The sequence below is a fragment of the Puma concolor genome, chromosome A1, assembly GCF_028749965.1.
Source record: "Puma concolor isolate L17-30 chromosome A1, mPumCon1.1.hap2, whole genome shotgun sequence".
Classification (NCBI taxonomy): Eukaryota; Metazoa; Chordata; class Mammalia; order Carnivora; family Felidae; genus Puma; species Puma concolor.
In genome coordinates, this window is record NC_141667.1 from 19,100,867 (window position 1) to 19,122,130 (window position 21,264).

The window sequence follows — 21,264 nt, forward strand, 5'->3', positions numbered from 1 at the left end:
ACCGAGTCACCCAGGCACCCCAGCACTGTACACTTTAAAGAGTGACAATTCCTTGGGCATCTGGGTAGCTCAGGCTGTAGAGCACGGGGAACTTCCGCTCAGGTCAGGATCTCAAGGTTTGTGAGTTCAAATCCTGCATCTGGCTGGCTATAGTCAACATGGAGGCTGCTTCAGCTACTCTGTCCCCTCTGCCTCTGCCCGTCGGCTGCTTGCACACTCTATGTAAAAATAAACATTTAAAAAAGAATGAAGATCGTTCTGTCTGTGATTTAGTATTTTTTTTTATATTTGAATTTGAAGATTGCATTGAAAACATGGTGAAAACAAATAAACGAGATCTCATATTACCTATAGGTTTTTATAGACCCCTCAGTTTATATATATATATATAAATTTTTAATGTTAATTTTTGAGAGAGAGAGAGAGAGAGAGAGAGAGAGAGAGAGAGCGGGCGAGGGGCGGAGAGAGCTGGAGACACAGAATCTGAAACAGTCTCTGGGCTCTGAGCTATCAGCACAGAGCCTGACATGAGGCTTGAACCCATGAACTGTGAGATCATGACCTGAGCTGAAGTCTGACACTTAACGGACTGAGCCTCAGTTTATATTTTTATACTTCTGAGATTAGTCATTAATATCTCATGCTATCTCATTAGGCTATCTCTTAGACTCTTAGCTTCATGAGGACAGGGACAGGGAACTCTTGGGAACTCAATGACCAGCACTGAAACAGCTTCACAAGAGGGGCTCAGTATTAGCCTTCATAAGAGGGCTTCATAAGAGGGGCCCCTTCATAAGAGGGGCTCAGGGGCTCATATATTAATCAGGTGATTAAACCTGGGGACTTGTTTCAGGATGAATCTAAAAATGCTGACTGGGTTGCCTGGGTGGCTTAGTCAAGTAAGTGTGATTAAATGTCTGACCCTAGTTTCAGCTCAGGTCATGATCTTATGGTTCTTGGGTTGGAGCCCTGCATTGGACTCCGTGCTGGCAGTGCAGAGGCTGCTTGGGATTCTCTCTCTCTCTCCCTGTCTCTCTCTGCCCCTCCCCCTCTCTAAATAAATAAATAAACCTAAAAAAAATAATAAAAAGTGGGTGCCTGAATGGCTCTGTCGGTTGAGCCTCTGACTTCTGTCTAGGTCATGCTCTCACGGTTTGTGGGTTCGAGCCCTTTGTAGAGCTCTGTACTGACAGATGAGAGGCTGGAGCCTGCTTCAGATTCTGGGTCTCCTTCTCTCTCTGCCCTTCCCCTGCTCATGCTCTGTCTCTCGAAAATGAATAAACACTTAAAAAATTTAACAAAAAATAAAAGTCCTGATACATTCAACACTTTTATGTGTAAAATGAATTTTTAAAATTCAGGGAATCAGTTTAGTAAAAAAAAAATATTCCATTTATATCTTCCTTAAATATTTTCATTTTATAAAAATCAGTTTCTATCTTTTAAGGTTTTTACTGCATTTTTTTTTTTTTTTTTTTTTTTTTTTTGCAGCTGCCAATGATGTGTCAGGCCATTTTTCAGTATATTGGTGGTGAGATCCCTGACTGACCAATCAGAATAGTCCTGAACTTGACACCATAATCACAGAAAACAGACCAGCACAAAAGCAGAAAGATATTTTTAAAATATATAGCTAGCAAAAGCTGAGCCTCCATAATTTATAAATAGCTCCTCAAAGTGATTAGAAAAATAAAAACTAACAAAAAATGGGAAGGACATTTTTAAAAAGCTTATATACATAGAAACCTGAATTTCTAATAAACACATAATTTTATCAGTAATCAGCATAATGTCGCTTAAAAATGAGGTATTATTCCACATCAGTATCCCAAAACTTAAAAGTCAGCCAAAATAAAATTTTCATGAGACTGTGGTAATGTGAACTGTCATATGCTGCTGATGGAAGCATAAATATGTATAATTTTGGAGGCCTATCACCAACATTTAGTAAAGTTGAATCATGCACATTTGTGAAACAGCAAATCCATAACTATGTATATAGCCAGAGATATCTGATACACAAAATGTCCACTGTCTCAATGTCCATAGCAATCAAAGGTGGAAGCAACTTTAAATTCCTCACATAAAGCATTGACCAGTATGTTGTGATTTTTGAATATAAAGGTAGTATAAAGCCATTAAAAGGAGTGAACAGAAGCTCTTTGTATGAACAAAGATACAAAAAACACAGTAATGAACCACAGCACGTTGACCCATGCTGATACTATTCACATCAAGTTTGATACATTGTCTGTGGATGAATCGGCATGAATTAGCCTTATTGAAATACTCATGGAAACCATAGAGATGAAACAGAATAGTTCTGTCCTGAATCTTGGAAAGGCGAAAGGCAGTGGGATGAAAAGAAGAGCTTAAACTCTCGACACTCCTGTTTCTACCATCAGTAGCAAGTGTGGTGAGGGCTGCAACTCAATAAATTTATGTCACATACATCAGATGGTTCCCCTCCTTCTCATAATTTGAATAGCTTATTAAAATATAAGAAAAATGTAGATGCACATATAGATTGTATGTGGCAGGGAAAGATCAGTAAGGAGGATAGGATCTAGATTTGAAAAGTATGCGTGGCTTAGTTGGTTAGGCAACTCTTGATTTTAGCTCTGGTCATGATCTCATGGTTTGTGAGGTTGAGTCTCATATCAAGCCTGCACTGACAGTGTCGAGACTGACTGGGATTCTCTCTCTCTCCCCAAATAAATAAATTAATTAAAAAAAATAAAAGTGTAATTCTAAATAGATTGATTAAATGAGAGAAATGGGTGAAAATAGATTAACGCCTTTTCTTTCAGACACTTTGTTCAAAAAGATAATATAATACCATCACACCCACAATCACCATCACCACTGGCCACAATAACCACTTTTTCAATAAATTTTTATGATAAAAGCTACAAGAAAAATGCATCACTAAGCAGAAATCCTCCAACTGAAGTGTGCAGTAGGCAGCTGTGGTGAACGTCTGAGGATTTTATCTTCTTTTTGTCCTTGCTACCAAGAACTACAGTTCCTAGTTCTCTAGAGCTGTACGTTTTTCTCTGTGTGCTTTGTAATTTTTGCAGTCCTCTCTCTTTCTCTCTTCCCCTCCCTCCCTCTTGCTCTCTGAATGGATCTCTCTCCTCACTCCTCTCTCCCAAGCTTTCTATATCATTTATCCTCTATCAACTAAACTTTTATTTCTCTAGTAGGTAATTTATAGTTTGTAGATAAAACCTACCAACTTCTATTTTCAAGAATTTAAAACTTAACTAGTTGATTTCTTTTATTTTCATCATAAAAATAATTTTATAATCAATCCTTCTGTATTACTACATATAGCATTACAACTCTATTTATTTGTGGTCAATAATATGATAGCAGATTTTCATTCTTACCAGCAAGGATTGGAAATGTTATATTAATTTTGTTTGCATTTGAGTAGTATTAAATTTACAGCTATTTTCTTCAAACCTCTCTGGTCGGTGTTTAACAAAAATGGTCCTTCAGTGTTCTTTTCTAGAGTATTTTGAGATATGTACTCCTATAATCAAGTTTCTTAGCTCCCATTTTGGGGTATATGAATCAGATTCTCTGAAGAATGCATTCGCTTTTCCTCCATTTTAAAGCAGCATCCACAAAGATCCCTGTGCACACTGAAGTGTGAGACAATTGTTTTAAGTCTTGAATTTAAATTTTTATAATATCATGTTTATTCTTTCAAAGTTATATTCGCCAACTTTATTGATTATTTTCCTTGCCATTCTGCCACATTCACTGAGGTATTCATACAATTTGCTATTACTAGAACTATAAATGCAATTTCCTCAACATTTTGAAGAGATAATATTTTCAAGAAGATTGTTATTTCCTATGCTTTCTCAATTTTCATAATATTCTTATTATACTAAGGTGGCAAGAATTCAAATAGCTTTTCAGATGTGGCTTCAATTACTTGTCACCTATGTGGCTTTGAGTAAATTTTCAATAAAGTAGATTTACTGTTTGCATTTTTAAAATCTATCATCAGATTAACTCGATTATGTTTCTTTTTTTAAAGAAAATAAAGACAGTGGCCTTAAAGTGGAAATATACAACATATAGATGCGATCCTAAATTAGCCTATCAGGATCATAGCAGAGAAGGTGCAATATTCAGAAAATTATTGCTTAAAATAGCCCGTAGAAAGAATAGGGAAAATTATAGAATGGTTGGACACATAAACTATATTGGCCTCTGTGTGTGTATGTGTGTGAAAACACATGTTTTAATTATTTGTACATTTTTCTTGAAGTTATGGAAGGTTGTAAACAAACATCACAATAACCAAGAGAATTGACAAAGATCATCTGCATTTAAAAGTTATTTAAAAATTTTAAAATAAAAAATTATGTAAGATTAAAAATATTCAATTTTCCAATATTAACAATAAATGTTAATTTTTTGTGAACTTTAAAGTTTTGGTGACTGGCCTGTCCTCTTTAGTCAATAAAATAATTTTCTTTTTCCTTTCTTTACCAAGCATATGATGTAAATGATACCAAATTGTATTTCACATTTGAATGCTCAAAGAAATAATTTAATTTTGTGTCCCTGTGGCAGGTTGAGCACATTTTGCTTTGATGGCATCTTCTTGGCTAAAAGTTAAAGTTCTCTTGTTAGATCTTGGCAATAAGCCCTTTTCTTATTTAGCCACAAACTGTTCCCAGCCCTTCTCATCCACTGCTAATTAAATGTATCCACATCAATGCCAAAAAACAGGAATAGCTTCTGCTGGTGAACCACTATTAGGAAGAATCGTGAAAGTGAGAGAACACAGTAGGTTAGTGTAATAGGCTGAATTTCTATTTTATTTTATTTTATTAATTTGGGAGAGAGAGAGAGCATGAGTGGGGGGGAGGGGCAGAGAGGGAGAGAGAGAGAAAGAGAGAGAGAATCTTAGGCAGGCTCCATGCTCAGCCCGGATCCCAATATGGCGCTCAATTCTATGACCCTGGGATCATAACCTGAGTTAAAATCAAGAGTAGGTGGGGTTCGGGCAACCAACTGAGCCACTGAGCCGCCCCGAGAGGCAGAATTTCTAAATTGCCCACTCAAAGATGCCCCATCATAATCTCCAGCATCTATGAATAAGATATCATCCCCATAATTGTGTCATTACGCTGTATGATGCAGTTGATCAGAAATAAAAAGGATTATCCAGGGTGCATCCACGGCAATTTTCTGAACCCTTAAAAGCAGTAAACTCTCTCTTTCTTGTGGCAGAAGACAGTGTCTAGGCGATTTGGAGCACACAAAAGATTTGAGGTACCATTAGTGATTTTGAAGATGAACAGGGTCATGATTCAAAGACAATAGGTGATCTCTTAAGGTTGAGAATGACCATGAATGGTTTACAGAGAGTGAATGGGGGCCTCAGTCCTAAACCTCATGGAATCGTATTTTGCTAACTGCCTGAATGAGTTGGGAAGGGGATTCTTCCTCAGAAAGAAAGAACATGACTTAGCTGACACGTTGATTTTAGCCTTGCAAGACCCAAAGCTGAGTATCCAGTCAGACCTAGTCAGACTTCTGAACAATAAAATTTTGAGATAATAAATGGTTGGTTTTTAAGTGACGAAGTATATGGCAATCTGTTATGTAGCCTTAGAAAACAGTACAATCCAATCCATGGAGGAAGTCCCTCTATAAGGCATGCACAGCTGAAGAAAGAGAGAGAGGGATGCTGAGTTCCAAAGGCACACAGCTTGTTTAATAGTGGATATAAGATCAGAACAGTGCCCTGGGGCAACTATCAATATTTATGTGGGTCTTTAAATATGGGCAGATAGGTTATTTGGCCTTATTTTAGACACTATTCCCATTGCTACAATACCAGAATATAGATCATACTTGTCCTATTTCTGAGAAACCAACACGAATCTTGAGATAAAGAGGGATCCTGGCCTGTGAATGCCTGGAAACAAGCAGGAAAAATGAGGTACCTGCACCAAATGAATAATCAGTCATGATCATTCTCTTCTTGGCAATATAGGATATCCCTATTTCTGTAAGCAGAAATAGAGACCAAGTCGAGCAATCTCTAGCCATAAATTCAGAGTGAACAATCATGTTCAAAGAAAAGCTATAATTTTCCCTTCAATATCCAACAAAACTAAGGTTAAAGAAAATTTCAATTGTTATTTTCTTGAATAAACAATATCTTTATAAGCATACTAGAGAATGTAGGAGTGTAACAGGTTATAAGAAAGATAACTAGTTAAACACTCAAAGTGATTTTGGATCGAAAATCAAAACAAAACAAGATAAACAAATAAAACCTACCAGCATGCAGGTTGACTGACAATGTTCTCAGAAAGAAGACTAAGAATCAGTACAATCATTTTCCGTACAGCCAAATTATGCTGCAATTACAAGAGTAACAGCATGAGGGCAGCAGATGGAGAGAATTCACATGAGAGGTAGGAAGGAAAGGGGTGAAGAGGGTGTCATTTCTTTTGTGGGGGTCTTCATGGGTGCAGTCCTGGAGAATGTTTAATGAAATGTTTATAACTGAATGGTAAACAGCCACCTAGAGAATCTTCTCCCAGCATATATCTGAAAAATGCCTCACTTGGCATGGACAAAGTTAACTGACAGCCAGTACCACTCTCTTGATATTCATTAATTCCCTAAAGCTGGAAAAGTATCAAGGTGAAGTTTCTTTGAAATTTCACAGTCAGGTTGAGGATTCCACTAAATCATGTCACTTCCAAATTAGCCTTGAAAAATGCCTCTGCTTCCATGTAATTCTTTCGCCCATTATTCTTCACATGATAGATATTTGGTCAATGCACAATGTGCTAAAAGACATGAGCAGCTTTCTCTTATCTTTGACAGGAGTCTTCATGCTGGGACATTTCTGCCATGGGCTCCCACCCAACTGATGTCTTCTATACGATGAATACAGTGTGTGCTTGATATGAAACTGTATCTTCTAAAATTGATTGCTACTATAGATCTAGTAGAAAACTTTGGGGCATAATTTTGCATTTTTTTCCTAGTTTTAACTATGATGTAATAAAGTTGACTTCATTTCCATTCAACTCAGCCATTGGGCTTATGTTATATATCTCTTAATCACTTTGTTGTGCTTTAGCTATAGGTTAACTGAAGAGGCTCAAGGTAGATCATAATATCCTGACTACCACTTTTATGGTAATGAGCTGAACATCTCACATAATAAGGATAACTATAACATGTGAATAAAAATACGGCAGGACATAATAAGAATAACTACAATATGTGAATAATAATACGGCAGGAAAAGAGAGAGATATAAGGATTCAAATTTACCAAATATAAATCTCTGAAAAATTATTACAGGACGTACTCCAGCAAAATAAAACAAAATGTGAAAACTGAGTCCAAGATGAATCACGAGGTAAAAGAAATGGTACAGAACAAACTACCAAACTAACAGTACTAAAATGATTAATGTTAATATATCATCTGGAAATAATGCCCTAAAAACTTCCCAGCCAAGGAGAAAGGATGCTGATAAGCCTTCCTGGGTTTATTATTTTGCTCAATTAAAAGATGCAGATGTTGATTCTCTTTCAATTTGACTTGTAAATTTTCATATCTGTCTTATAAGCAAATAAATCTATACAATTTACACCTATTTTAGTTTTTCTGGGTGTTTACAGTTATAAATAAAGTTTTGATGTATTCTAGAATGATTTAGTTGAGGTTATTTATATAAGATACATATTTTAAAATGTTTGTTAGGTGAGAGAATACGTGTATATTACATGATTATGAATGTGGAGGTATTCTGAAGGCATAGCCTGTATCCAAATGTTACTATGAGTATGGTCATATATTGGCCTTTTTGTCCACTCCATCTTTCTCCACTGGCTTTTTTAAAATAAAGAGGAAAATTGTGTTCCAAAGTAATTTTCCAAAACATAAGAATATTCTCAATTGTATGTTTGATTAAAATAGTGGGCAATAAAGTTGACAGTTTGGTAACATAAAACATTGAAAAACAGTTTTTAAAAAACCTACTATAGGGGTGCCTGGGTGGCTCAGTCGGTTGAGCGTCCGACTTCAGCTCAGGTCATGATCTCACGGTTCGTGGGTTAGAGCCCCACGTTGGGCTCTGTGATGACAGCTGGGAGCTCGGAGCCTGGAGCCTGCTTCAGATTCTGTGTCTCCCTCGCTCTCTGCCCCTCCCCCACTCATGCTCTGTCTCTCTCTCTCTCTCTTTCTTTCTCCCTCTGTCAAAAATAAACATTAAATTTTTTTAAATACTACTATATAATGAAAGACATTTTTCAAGATGAAATATTAGAGTCTGAAAGAAAATATTGACAATATTTTTGAAGGCAAAATTGATGAACCTGAATATATAAAAAGCTAATATAAAGAAAAGTCCAAATATGAGTTATGAAGAAATCAGTTTTTCAAAGAAGGAAGACATGTGGCAAATGAATTTATAACAAAGATCCTCAATTTCTCCATAATCAGAGGAGTGTAAATGAGGACGAAACAGACAACATTGTTCTATTGGATCACCAAATATTATAAAGTTGGATAACATCAAGACATTGATGATAAACAGTCACCCTGAGATCATGACCTGAGCCAAAGTCAGATGCTTAATCGACAGAGTCACTCAGGTGCCCCTCTACTGATTTACAATTCTTTAGAAAACAGTATAAACCAATTCTTCAAAAAATATCTATTAGATTACATGGTTTATCATACAGTGAACTGTAACATTGCATGTTTCTTTTTTTAAAATGTTTTATTTATTCTTGAGAGAGAGAGAGAAAGAGAGAGAGAGAGAGCATGAGCAAAGGGTGGGGGTGGGGGGGCACAGAGCAAGCAAGGGACACAGAATCTGAAGCAGACTCTAGTCTCTGAGTCACAAGCCCTGAGATCATGACCTGAGCCAAAGTCAGATGCTCAACTGACTGAGCCACCCAGGAGCCCCATAACATTGCATGTTTCTTTTGCTTCTCCACTTACATCACAAACAAGTTTTGCAAAGTGATGGTCTGTTTTGACTCAATAACTATGTAAATGCTTAGAGAAGAAAAGTTATTTCAAGGAGAAAGGAAAAAGAAAAAGAAAAACGGAGGTAGATTTGATTGACAAATTCAAACTCTATTGAGGAAATATTTTCTTTAAAAGAAAATTAAGTTCAGGGGTTTATAGCTTCACTTCAGGTGCAATAGAACTTAAATTTAGACTATTAAATCTCCATCAACTTGGAGAAAAAAATATATAAACCTTGGTTAGGTCATGTAGTAGCCTATGAATCTCTCAGGATCAAAAGAAAGATTAAAATTAGGTACAGATAAATTTGAGTTGCACATATAGTTATTAGAGAAAATAAGCCATATGCTTGAACATATAATTTTTTCAAGCATATTTCCAGATAATTTATATAATAGCAGTTGAAGAGAAAACAGAAATTGAAAGGAAAAAAAGGGGCAAAATATAGCCAAATTAGCTTTCGCCAGTTCAAAGCATCTATGCACTTTGCAACTTATGTAAAATAATTAAATTAGCTTGTTTGAAAGACTGACCTTCTGATATTTTAAGTTTGACTTTGGGTTTGTTTTAACTTTCTAAGTCACTAAAAATATAATTTCTTGTAAGGTGTTTATTTACAAAAAGCCAAATTGTTATGGGATTCCTTCATTTAAAGTCAAGCAAAATACATCGCCAGCATACAAATGTGGGTATCTCCTGGTCCTACAATAAAAGAGTCAACCACAACTTCACTAAAACATTGTTTTTCTGTTTTAAAGGGGTAAACTTAATTCTTGCTCCTTGTGTGAATACGTTCCAGAAATAAAATTAGTTTTTGAGATTTACTGTATTTTCTTATCTTTAATATAAAAAAAAGTTATTAGACTGATAAGCTTACTTGACTGCAAAGGCATGTGTGAGAGAGAGACAGAGAGATAGAGAAACAGAGAGACAGTGAGACAGAGACAGAGAGAAGGATAACTCTGTTAAAGCAAAGAACTGAACACCTCAACATAATTTTATAGCATCTTAGCAAGGAGACCATTTCCATTAGCAAGGAGACCATTTCTCCTCCTACCTGAAATCTTTATTTAGAAATTGTGTAAAGTTCAGTTTATCCTTTTCCCAGTGCCATTGCTTTGATTAGTCTTTGTCATCTCACCTTCATTTCTGATTCTGGTTCTGGAACTTTCAGATCACTTTCAGAATCAGCCTGTTTGATGTTGTCTGTTCCTAGCCAGACTGTCTTGCCACTTTCGTTTGACTTCTGTTAGTCTTTTTGGGGGTGGATTTTGATGCTAAAGTTGCTTTTATGTGTCTTAGAGGAGTCATACCCACTAGTTTATCCTTTTCATTTTTATTTTGAATCATAGTCATGGTCGTTTGGCAGTCCCTGCTGCTATAGCTTGATCACCATATCGTTTATTCCTTTATTCCTCTTTTTAACTGAATCTTGATTTTCTACAAAGCTTTCATCATATATGTCCTTTTACTTGTTCCAGAATCATTCAATGGAGCTAAAGCTGATATATGTGTGTGTGTGTGTGTGTGTGTGTGTGTGTGTGTGTATAAACACACACACAGGAGACAGAGGCACACTCATATGTATATATTAATAACTACAAATGAATTATACATTATAATTCAAATGTATTAAATTGTGGGGTTAATCTTTATTATTACCTTATGGTTGGTGCCGTAATCTCCCATGGAAGATGAGCAATTGGTCTTATGTTTTAAAATAACGGTTTTAGCAATGAAAAAGTACTATAATTTTGTTTCTGCTGGTATCTCTGGTTGTATTCAAATAGTCCAATTCCTGTCGCTAGTTTTCCTGTCATCAATGCTTACTTTTTTTTAGATTTTCACTTTGAAATAAACTCAGATGTACAAAAAGGAACAAAAGGATTACAAAGAATTTCCATTTAGTCCTTCATTTAATTTCTTCAAAATTTCACGTTATGTTACCAATTATCAACACTTAAATTAATATAATAGTAATAATAATAATAACTAATCTGCTGATATTATTCAAATTAATTTAATTGTCCAACTAACTCATTTTTTCTGATTCAGGATTTAAACCAGAATCAAATAAAGCATTTAGTTTTATGTCTCCTTAGTGTCTTTCAACACAGTTCCTCATTGTTTCTTTGCTTTTCATGACCTTAAAACTTTTGAAGAGTATTTTGTGAACTGTTCTTTAATGAAGGCTTATGTTGTGTTTTCTCCTTATCATGTTATGAATCTTTAAATAAGAATACAGCAGAAGTAACAGTGTGCCTTTTTTCGTACATCACTTCAGCAGGTAGATGATGTCGTTGCTGGTCATGGTAACTTTGTATGCTTAATTAAGTTGATGTATGACAGGTTTTTCAACTGCATTTATGGTTTTCCCTTCATAATTAGTAAATATCATGTAGCAAGAAACTTTGGAAGTCTACAAACAGACTGCTTTTTTGTCATACTTATGCTAACTAATTTTAGCAACCATTGATCTGAAATTGTTTTTGTTTTTCCTTTTAATAAAAAAATAGTAATTTAGCTTTCCTCGTTGGATCGCCTGTGATAATCAAATTATCACTTTTATTTTTCTTGAGTATGTTGGGATATTTAATCCATATTTTATAGTAAATAATAAGTTCAATAAATTAGAGTCTAAGATCAGTGGGATGAAGGATATAGCTTTTGGTTTTAGACAGCTGCAAAGTGCATGGCTTCTAGGGACATTTTGAGAACATGTTCAAAACAGACAATAAAAAGTCTTGATGAGAATGAAAATGAATATTGGTACCCATGTGATATAAAAGAAATAAACATAATAGCTTACTATATTTTTCTACTGCCCAATGGAACATTAACAAAACTGAATTACTCTATAAAGAGAATAATGATTTGGAAATGTCTATGGAAAATAAGATGTTCAGTAATTTTTGTCATAGAAAAACTTTTTTCCTAATAATAAATATAAAAATTTTATTTATAAATAAAAAGATGCCAAATTTTCCATATACTTCTGCAATATTAGTAAAGGGAAAAGTTTTTAAATTTATTTCAAATCTTAAGATCTAGATTTATGCTTTAAGGCTATGATCACACATTAAAGATGGGTGCCAGTATAACTTAAAATTAGCAGAACAGCTGAAAATTATCCACTACCTGAATGCCCTAAGTGATAATGATATCCTTATAGAGAGCAAATCTAATTGCAAATTTTAACATTTCTCATAGTTATGAAAAGGCATGCCAACATACAATTCAATCACTTTAATTACTATCAGTTTTTTCATTCATTTTCCATTGTATTGAAAGCAACTGAGAAAGTTAAGCTGCCCTTGACTTCTTTATGATCATTGGAAATCTGATCCATGTTTTGCTTTTTTAATCAAGATTTGAGGAAATTAAATGGGGCCAGTTCCTGAACTATCCAAGTCTGGAAGAGTGAAGGAACATACATCATAGGCAGTGCATAGGTAACATATGGCTGTTACAAATTATTTATATTTTTCTTTTCAAACCAAAAGCAACTCCCACCATCTCATTTCAGGTTAATGGCTTGAAGCAATCATAGCTAAACATAAGGGACATACTTTTGGATAAATTGTGTTCCATTGCATAGTTTAATACCCAGGCAGGTGAGAGTAACTGTTTTGCCTACATAGATAAGTGTTTCTTGGTATACTCCTAATTTGGGGCTTTCTCCATGAAAGGGCAGATCTTAATACTTAGTGCTGTGAAATGAACATATTCTGTAAGAAAGAAAATGTCGTAGAAAAAAAGACTGAAAAAAAAAGATTGCATGTAGACCGGAATTAAGATCGATTAGGGTAAGATCAGTCACACTAGAGAGAATTCACAGCAATGAGGATGGAAAATCAACTATGTTACTTTAAAACATAATATGACATTTTATAATAAGAAATTTCATGGTTGTTTCCTTAAAATAATTTTCTATAATTTTGTAACAGTTTGAGTAGTGTCCTCCTGAAAATTCATGTCCATCCAGAACCTCAGAATGTTACCTTATTTGGAAATGAATTCTTTGCAGATCTAATTAGTTAAGGAATTTGAGATAAAATCATCCCGGATCTAGAATGGGCCCTAAATCCAATGACTGGTGTTCTTATAAGAAGAGGAAAATACACAAAAAGACAGTTTGAAGATGTAGACAATTTGAAGATGGAGGCAAACATTGAAGTTATGCTGCTACAGGCCAAGGAATGCCAGGGATCATTAGAAGCCGAGAGAGGCAAAGATTCTTCCTAAAACCCTCAGAGAGAGCAGGTCACTGCTGACATCTTGATTTTGGATTTTAAGCCTCCAGAACTGTGGGAGAACAAATTGTTTTTGTTTTAAACACCCAGATTTTGATATTTTGTTACAGTAGCCCTAAGGATATCTTCCTAAGGAATGGATAGAGATTTTGTATTGTGACTGGGGCTCTGCTGAAACAAACACTTAAAAATGTGGAAATGAGGTAGGAATTGAGCAATGGGTAGAGGCTAGAGGAATTGTGAGGCACTCAGAATAAGCCTAGATTTCCTTGAAGAGTCAGTTGGTAGAAATGTGTATGCACAATGTAATATTGGTGAGGGCTCATGTGTTGTGAGCAGCATGGTAGAGTTTGATTCCATTATCTTAGATATATATCTATATATAGATATGTATATATCTATATGTAGATATACAGATATCTATGTGTATATATATATATATATATATATATATATATAATCATCAAGAGTATGTTGGTAAAAAATTCTTGTGAGGTCAAAAGAAAATGAAATACATGCTGTGGGAGTTGGAGGAAAGGAAGTTCTTATTGTAAAATGGCAGAAACCTTGGCTATATTGGATTCTATCATGGGTGGAAAGCAGAACTTGTAAGCAATAAACTGGGATATTTGGCTAAGGATATTTCCAAGCAAAGTGTGAAAGATATGGCCTGATTTCTCCTTGCTGTCACAGATGGCCTTGGAACCCCAGATGAGAGTTTTAATAATTCAGTGTAAATTCCTATAATGATGTATAACAGCCAAGTCTCTGATGGCTAATCAAGACCATAACATATCTATCATTTTAAGATCTAAAAAGCAAAGTTATTGTGTTTACTTTTAGGTCTGCTTTGATACAAGATGAATGCCAAGTCAGACAAATGATCTGTTGAACAAAATCATTTCTGAGAATTATTCCATTTTACTTTGTCACAAAAAGATTTTGTTAGCTTGAATTTTATACATGATTGACATACCTTCAGCATGAATTGTCAAGATTTCTATTTTTTTCCCTCCAACATACTATATATTTGCCAGGCTGAATAAATCATTTGAGGAATAGCTATCCATATGAAAAATGTAAACTGAAGATCATTTTCAATCTTCTCACTTGCTTTAGTGTAATAATGCCAGCGTAGAAACTTACCTACACTCTTAACTATGACAAATATGTTTGTATATGCAGGCCACAACCAACATATTCAAACTGTATGTGTAGAATGTATGGCATACTGAATACACTAAAGAATATAATTCTACAATTTCTCAACTTTCTCAGTTATTATTCATCAACTGAGAAGAAATTGGCTGTCTAAGAGAATACAGAAAAATAAGAGGCAGTATTTGTCAAAATCAGGTAATATAGGAGAAAATTATTTTACATATTAAGTTTGGATTGACTTATTTATTGCACTTACTCTTTATTTTTTTTTATTTTTTTTTCATCGTTTTTATTTATTTTTGGGATAGAGAGAGACAGAGCATGAACGGGGGAGGGGCAGAGAGAGAGGGAGACACAGAATCGGAAACAGGCTCCAGGCTCTGAGCCATCAGCCCAGAGCCTGACGCGGGGCTCGAACTCACGGACCGCGAGATCGTGACCTGGCTGAAGTCGGACGCATAACCGACTGCGCCACCCAGGCACCCCTGCACTTACTCTTTAAATGGAATAATCATAGAAGTACTATAATTCCAAAATATATGCATCTCTTATCCAATTATTTCTGCAGTATGATGTCATTCAGATTTATTAAATTATTTGCTCACATTAATATATCTCAAACATCTTTTTTTCACCTTTACTTTAGAATGTTAGCTTAGTCATCTTCAGATTTCCTGTTAGACCAATCTGTAATTTACTCTTTTTAACCATATTATTCTATTGATCTCTGCCATTTGTTGTTCTGGATTAGAAATCTGTGTTTGTCATTCTATCATAGATAATCTCTATATATGTTTTGTCATTTAGCACTTTTTTCTATTGTTTTTGATATTGTTTTCTTATAGGATTTATTTTCAATTATGTAAGTTTGTTCATTTATTTTTTTAAAGTTTATTTATATTGAGAGAGAGAGAGAGAGAGAGAGGACAAGTGGAGGAGGGGCCCAGAGAGAGAAGAAGAGAGAGAATCCCAAGCAGGCTCAACGTCATGAACTAAGAGATCATGACCTGAGCCAAAGTCAGACTCTCAACTGTCTGAGCCACCCCGACACCCCTGGAATTTTAAAAAATTCCACTCTAAGGATAGTTTTACCTGCTATGGCACACATCCTTTACATTTGCATCCATTACACCTTTACCACCATGAACTGTGTGGTGATTTTTCTGTTCATTTCAACATTAAGACTAATAAGAAATTGTTCATATATAGCATATAGGCGTAAATATTTCACTTAGTAGAAAGGGCATATTTTATTTTTTTTGTCATGTAGTTAGAAAAAGTAAAGTGGCATTATTGACAGAGAGTCAAACATGAACACAGATATTAACGTGCCACAGCATATAATGAAGAGGTAGTTCTTATAAATATTAATTTTTTCCCTCTATTTGTTAGGACATGACAAGAAAGCATTTCCAACTCCCTTACATCTAGGTGGTGATACGTGAAGTGTTCTCACCATTGGAATGTGTGCAGGAATGACAGGGGTTACTGCAAGGTCAAAGGAGTTAAAAGCAGGGGTGCCTTTTTCCTCACATTCTTCCCCACCTGCCTGTTTCCAACAGTGAACACTGTTGTTAGAACATAACAAAGCCTTCAGATAGAAGAATTTTAGGCTGAATTATTACACTGAGCAGTAATCCATCACTGACCCTCACTGGACTGTAACATGAGCAAAAACTAAAATCTTTACTTGGTGAACCCACTGAGATGTTGGAATGTGCTTATTTTAGTACCTAGAATCCCTTAAGCTATCAATTACAGAGCGCTTAGCGACAATGTCACTATTCAAAGATTAATATTGAATGTTCCTACAGGACTTTTAAAAATTAAAATCTAATGAAAACAGAAAAGTTTTAATTTTGTAGATAGATTCCATATATGGAAGAAACTGATAAAATTAAAAAAAACAAATGAGACTAGACTGACTAATAAGGAATTGGATTTGTAGAAAATGGAAACCTGTGGCAGATTTTGCGAATAAAATGACTAAAAATGATTTAATTATGGTATACAAGGAGAAGAGGAGATGAGACCCAGAGAAATAGACTGAACAAATTACTGAAAAATTAATAAGTATTTAATGCACATAATGCATTTAAGAGTCAAATTTTTTAATGTTTATTTTTGAGAGAGAGAGAGAGAAAGAGAGAGAGAGAGGCAAGCATGAGTGGGGGAGGGGCAGAGAGAGAGGGAGACACAGAATTTGAAGTAGGCTCCAGATCCGAGCGGTCAGCACAGAGCCCCACGCGGAGGTCAAACTCACAGACCTCGAGATCATGACCTGAGCTGAAGTCGGACACTTAACCAACTGAGCCACCCAGGCGCCCTGAAGAGTCAAATTTAAGAAATGTGATAAGGGGAGCTTCCAGGCTGGTGTACACCTCAAGGTGCCGGGAGGGTGGTCTGCCTGCAAAGGGCATGGGCACCACTCCCCCTTCCCTAATACCTTGCCTTTTGCATCTACTCTATTTGGCTCTTCCTGGGTTGTATCTTTTGTATCATACCAGTAACTTGATCAGAGGACCAAGACTGCACTTCCAAGTGCCAGAAGCAGAAATGATTGCTAAGCCAGAAATAGGTTTTTTTAAAATTTTTTATAACGTTTTTTTAAATTTATTTTTGAGACAGAGACAGAGCATGAACGGGAGACAGAGCATTCTCTCTCCTCAGAGAGGGAGACACAGAATCTGAAACAGGCTCCAGGCTCTGAGTTGTCACCACAGAGCCCCACACAGGGCTCAAGCTCATGGACTGGGAGATCATGACCTGAGCCAAAGGCCGACGCTCAACCGACTGAGTCACCCAGGCGCCCCCAGAAATAGTTTTTAAGTCAATCCTCACACATGTATGACTTTTTGGTTGCTCATGTGGGCCATTCTATTCACAAATGTTGCTATTTCAGCCCGGCAATATTTTTCAGGAACTTCATGGGGAAGGCAGGTTGCACATACACACGCTTGCATTGGGGTACCTCTCACATTCTCGGGCTTCTTTTTGATCATAGGTAACAGGAAGGCCATTCCTTTGAGCCTTACATTTCCATGGATGGCATATCAGGTATGCAAAATATGCATGACAAGGGGATAAGAGTTCAGTCTGACCTCAAAGCTTTTCTACAGAGTTATGGAAAACAATGTCAATATTTCTGAAATATATGCTCCTGGTACACTGCTCACCATTCAAGAAGCCCATGGCTGCAGAAGAGCCTCTGGGGTTCCTTACACCATTCCTGAAATACAGCAAGAAGGAACTAGCCACCTTGTCTTATCTTCCCTCCATTTACAATTGTTCAAGGTCTGCTGACAGTGATTCAACCCTGAATCCTAAAACTTGCCTTTCAAGTGTAACTTTTTCTTTAAACTGAGAACTTTCAGATGCGGATCTTGAAAAGTTTTGCTTTTGGAGAAGGTATCGTTATATTGCTCTTGGACATTTCAAATGATGAGGGTGGTGAGATGGGGGGATAAAAGCAATGTTCCTGGTGGGTGGTGTAAAATTTCGTCTCTGCTTGTAGCCCAGCAGGATTTAAAGAAGTTCTTGATCATCCTTGAGGTTGGTAACTGAGTTTCCCTAATCAATGACAGAAGGTGGCCACATTCTTCAGACCTAAATCGAGGCAGAGATTCTGCTCTTACTTTTCAAATGCAGTGGAAAGCTAGAGAGCTTTAAATCTAGTATTCTCCTCTTTAATGCATGCCCGATTTCTACCCATCTCACTCACACTTTGGTGTTACTTGGTAACATTCCTGTCACCATCATGGTGCATCATGCCAGCCCTGGATGAGACGTGTATATCTGTCTTCCCACTGTCGGTGCCTTTCAGATAAAGTTGTGTTTGATATGCTTACACTGCATCTACTTTGAAAACTAATTTGATTTTTGTTTGTGAACTACTTGATTGGTACTCCTAGGAACTGGGAAGTAAAAGAAGAGGGAACGTAAAAAGGCTGGGGACCGAGGTGATGATGATAACTTCTGCCCACAGAGGAAAATAAATCTTTTAATCTCACAAAAGGTGATTGTGTCACTTATAAAAGAACAGGAAAAAAAAAAAAAAAAGAGAGAGAGAGAGAGATGCAATAAAGGCAGAATGTTTAGGATACATGACTTGTTTAGTTAAACTACTGTATTACCAAATCAGGAAAATAGGTTTTTATCAAATTCTTTAAGATGTTACAGTAAAACACATTTTCAAGTAAAAAAAAAATTCAATATGGAACTTCAGAGTTACTGTCTCTAAAATAAATGAAAATAAAGCTTTGGGAGGAAAAACTGATACAAATTTTAACAAATTTCCTAAAACTTGTAATTATAGCATTAGAATTATAACAGCAAAAATGAGCTTGTTTATACTAGCAACAAAAAACAACAACAACAAAAAGAAAAGAGCTATTTATTATTATCTTTTAAGCTTAATATAAAAGGAAATGTGTAGGACCTATGTGAATAAAATAATAAAAATAATGAAAACCTTTATAAAATCAAATCAAATCAAATGAAAACATATTTCATGCTCCTTTATGGAAAACCAAAAATAAAACATTTAAGTTCTGTCCCAATTAAAATGTTTTAATAAATTTTAACAAAAATTATATTGAAAATGAATTTTTGAAGTTGCCAATCAAATAAACTTCATCTGGAATATATATGTTGTTATAAATAGCTTGGGAAGTCTTAAAAATATAGAAAAAGTCTTGCATTAGCAGATAATAAAAATATTATAAAATCATAAAAATTTATATACCTTGATGCTAGCAAAAGAATGGAAGAAACAAATAACAAGAAAGAAATGAGTGTATATTGAAATCAGTGGGAAAAGAATGTATTTTAAAAAGAAAGAGCAAAAGAGAGGTGGGGTGCCTGGGTACCTCGGCCAATTAAGCATCAGACTTCAAATCAGGTCATAATCTCACGGTTCATGGGTTCAAGCCCCTCATTGGGCTCTCAGATGTCAGCATAGATTCTCTGTTTCCTTTTCTCTCTGCCCTTCCCCCCTCTCAAAAGTAAATAAACATTTAAAAATGTATTAAAAACAGAGAGGTAATCTTTCTTTAAATATAAATAGTAAACTTGAAGCCATAGTTCCCCCAACACCAACATAAATTCCAAATGAGTTAGCCTACAGTACAACCAATTTCCATACTTTCTTCCATATTATAATGTAACCACCTGTGATCGTGAAGAATGCGGTACATTTAAATCTGGACAGCAACTGCCAATTTATTTTTAGAGAAGACATTTAAGAAGTCATTTAACTTAAAAGGATAAGTGGGGTGGAGTACAGTGCCAAAAGCACACATATTTTTTTTAAGGTTTAAAGAAACTTCAATAAAAATGTTCTTTCAGGTACAAGGCATTCCTTATACTATTCAAATCCAACCCCTGTCTCCATTCCCAGAGTTCTAGAATAAAAGGTTTAGTTTCCTACACTATTACTGACAGATCAGTTGAAAATACTGAGAAGAACTGACAAAGGTCAAAATTAAATCAAATGTGGAGTGAATAAAATTCAAATTGGTACACAAAGCAGAAAAGATGACAAGAGACATGTTTGAAACATTTGCCTTAACAAAAATTAAAGACAACCGTGTATCAACAATCACATGCAACAAATAAAAAATGAAATGGCATACTGAAAGAAAAATTCAACAAAATTCAATAAGAAGAAATTAAAATAAGAAACAGAAAAATAGAGTACTTGGAAAGAAAAAAAAACAGTATTTGTAATTATTTCTGGACAAGGGAAACAATAAGAAAATTGCTATGCAAGGAAAAAAGCACATTCACACAATTCATATATATTTTCCATCAATTTGGTAAAACATTTTAGTGACAATACTAAACATTTTCATATATGTAGAAAATAGTGATTCTTACTAAAGAAGTGAAAATGTATAAGGTATCTTATGGAAAGATGTATTACATTCTTTTAAGATGAAAACTGTACCAATTGAGCAATCATTGCCATTCATTATGAATGAGTGAATTTAACACAAATTAAATAAGTAGTTTCATGAAAGTGAAATTCCAAGTTTCAAATAAATTGACTTAAGCACACTATAATTGGAGTTCAGTTAAATACATAGTCTGCAACTATATGAGAATGCACCTTGCAGTAATGAGAAATTATGATTTAATTTAATGAATAATATGCAGGCAGCACTTAGAATAATGTTAGAAAATGTGAAATACTACATATTGATACCAATATGTGAATAGTATATATTTATATAGTTATATGTAATTATATATATAACTTGTATATGTATATAGTTTATATATAAATACATATATATACATACATATATACATATATAATATATAATGATATAATGATATATATATATATATATATATATATATATATATATATATATATATCACTGGCTATATACATGCATAGGTAGAAATAAAGTCTGATCATATAATGGTGTAAGAGTAAGTGATATAACCTTTCTGGATATACATGTGCCAATCTATATCACATCTTAAAATTGCTGTGATTATTTAGTTTAGTATCCATTTTTAGTATTCTTCCAAGAGAAATAAACATATATTTTTAAATGTGTGATTCTTATTGCAATGTTATATACAAAATAAAAAATAAAAACAATAAATAAATTAGTTAAATAAATGATAAGAGAAATATTACATTACGGTCCAACCTTACAATAAAATTAAAGAGCAAATTAGACTACATGGAGACTAATCTCATAAAATATTTTAATAAGGAAATCCTCATTATATAAATCTGTATTTCAAAACCAAGATTAAAAATTGCATATAGATAATTTATAATTGCACATATTTA